At 57.8% G+C, this 2,737-nt stretch overlaps 1 long non-coding RNA gene across 2 annotated transcripts in view; it reads right to left on the bottom strand.

Moving 5' to 3' along the window:
- Positions 1 to 201: 201 nt before the first annotated feature.
- LOC115282901 overlaps positions 202 to 2,737 on the bottom strand; it is a 4,560-nt gene continuing 2,024 nt past the window's right edge. For both annotated transcript variants that reach the window (XR_003904795.1, XR_003904794.1), the window contains exons 4-5: positions 2,115 to 2,253; positions 202 to 851 (exon numbers count right to left, since the gene is read on the bottom strand). This is a non-coding gene — a long non-coding RNA (uncharacterized LOC115282901). The remainder of the gene's footprint in view (positions 852 to 2,114; positions 2,254 to 2,737) is intronic.

Raw genomic sequence — 2,737 nt, forward strand, 5'->3', positions numbered from 1 at the left:
ACAATAACCATCTGCTTCATGGCAACATCTGGTGGATTACGTGTCAACCTGATTACATTACTGAGTGTAGAGTCTGCTTGGGATTTTCTCCCTCCGCCCCTCTCCCCTACTTATGCTCTCTCTCAAAATAATAACCATTAACAGAAAATAATTACAATTAAAAGGTATCTCCAGACTTTATATACCCACTTAGCACAATGCTTATATAAAATCACTCCCAAACGTGTTTTATTATTAAAATAAAGGACATGGGACTCTTAGTTGCAAGTGACAGAAGTTCAGCTCACATCTTGGATCACTTGCATCTCAAGGTGCGGCAGGCACAGCTAGATCCAGGGGCTGAGGGGCCTTTGTTGGGCTTCCTCCTGCCCTCTCTCTGGTGGCCTCTGGTGCTGCTTGGGGTTGGCTTCCCTCTCCCACCACAATCCGCAATAATGACAAAGCCTCTCTCTCATCACAGTGAGAGTCTCATGGAAGGGCCACAGTTGGGTCTTATGTCCAACCCATGAAACTATAACCCTGAACAGGATGGGGAGTCAGGACCAGTCAGACCCGGGCCACCTGCCTGTGCCCAGGCAGGGTGGGTCCGTCATCTTGCAGAACCGCGGGGCCGGGTGGGATCAGCACCCTGCGAACAGATGGTGCCGAGCAGACAGATCCAGCACAGGCCCCGCTGTGTTAGAGCCGCAGGTGAATTCGGTATCACAGTGCGTTCCTCTGGGGGCATGTTTTGCTGCCATAGTAAAGAGATCTGAAATACAGTGGCTCAATGAAGGTGGACGTCTCTTTACTTCCAACATCACATTGCCAGAGGGGGACAGGAGACTGTGGGCAGCGTGGCCGTCCTCCACCTGCGGGGAGGAAGGGCAGGCTCACCGATCCAGCAGACAGGAAGTCACGCATCGGCTCTGTCACATACCATTGACCCGAACATAGCCGCGGGGCTGCTTGCAGCTGCAAGGAAGCTGGGACGTGCGGGCGTAGCTGAGTGACCGCAGGCCCAGCTTCAAGTGTACATTAAGGAAGCGGAATAGACATGAGTGCCAAATTAGGAACTGGCCCCAACGCTCTCATGTGATTAGCGCTGTAAAAACCGTCCGTGGAAAACTACTCGCCCACTAGAATCCTAGAGATGAGAACACCGCGTGCCGGCGAGGCCGTGGAGCGGCTGGAGGGGGCGTGCTGCTTGGAAATCGCTCGGCGGCAGCCTCAGAGGCGGACAGGCACACGCTCTCCCACCTGCCAGCCCCTCTTCCGAGTGTTTACTCAGCAAAACGGAGGGCACTATTCACCGAAGGCCGTGTGCAGGAACGCTCATGGCAGCTTTATGACAACCTCACATTAGGAATCATCCGAGTGGACAACAGCAGAAAGGCCAAGGAATCCTGGTGCGTTCACACGGTCGGACACCGCTCAGCAGGAAAGGAGGGGTCCACGCCAGGAAACAGAGAATCTCTGAGACACGGTTCTGAGTGTGAGGAGACCCACACGCAAGCACTCCGTCTATATGCTCTATCTAGTCTGGTTAGAGGCCCCGCCCTGACTGGAGCGTTCCCAGTGGGCAGAGGTGGGTGGCAGCCTGCACTGTGCCCCTGACACCCCAGGGCTTGAGTTTCCAGGGCGTGCTGGCCTCCTTGTCCAGACAGGTGATTGTCCAAACAGGGGTAGGTGGCTTTGTCAGAGTGGGGGACACGGATTTTCCGCTGTCATGGTCAACAGGCCAGGTGAGCGCCTCCCTCCAGGGGAAGCTGCCAGATGCTTGCTGATGTCCCAGCACGTACACTCACATCTGCACTCGGCCCCTGCCGCTGGGCCGTGGCCAGTGCGCCTGCTCGGCTGCGCCGGGCCCTTCTGGGCTGGGGCTGACGCCCGAGGAGATGCTCCCGGCATTTCCCAAATGTATATGGTGACAGAAGGTATGGGGGTGGTGGAGGAACCACACCAGCCTGGGAGACCCTGCTGACAGGTGGAGGCGAGGCTCAGACACATCTGCACAGGGCTCTGATCCGGATCAGCTGGAAGTCCCATGTGTGGGCTGATCCCCACTTTGGGGAATTCCAAGAGAAGCTGTCCTTGCAGGCGGCCGTGCCTGCATCCACCCGGCATCATCTTACCTGCTAGAGAGGGTCCTTGGTGCTGACAGAATCCGAGGGCAGAGGTGAGCGTGGAAGTGACACAAGAAAGTAACTCATTTCAGTGACGACCACACCAGGAAGAGGGCAGACCAACACCTCGGAGACTACATCCCGGGAGCTGAAAATACACCCTGGTTTATGTCGGGAAACTGACACAGAGGCCCCTGGCTGTGTGGGGGGGACTGGAGGTGGGCGGTGCGTGCATGGGGGGCCGGTGAGTATGTGCAGGGGCCCGTGGGTGCGTGCACGGGGGCAAGGGAGCTGCTGGTTGCTGGCAGGGAGGAGGTGTGTGCATGCAGAAGAAGTGAAGGCAGGTGAACGCGTGAAGGGGAGAAGGGGGAGCGTACAAGGGAGCAGGGAGCCGGGACATGCCAGGGGAAATGAGCCTGCATTCAGGGGGCCCCGTGGATGTGTTCGGGGGGGGGGCAGGGGGCAGGTGAGTGCATGGAGGGAGTGGAAGGGTGCGTGCAGGGGCACAGGCGGGTGGGTGCAGGGGGCAGGGTGTGCATGCAAAGGGTCAAGGCAACAGGTGGGTGCATTCAGGGGGCAGGAGGTGCATGCAGGGGCATCTGGGTGTGTAAGGAGGGGTAGTGGGAGGTGTG

Source organism: Suricata suricatta, chromosome 17 (assembly GCF_006229205.1).
Source record: "Suricata suricatta isolate VVHF042 chromosome 17, meerkat_22Aug2017_6uvM2_HiC, whole genome shotgun sequence".
NCBI classification, from domain to species: domain Eukaryota; kingdom Metazoa; phylum Chordata; class Mammalia; order Carnivora; family Herpestidae; genus Suricata; species Suricata suricatta.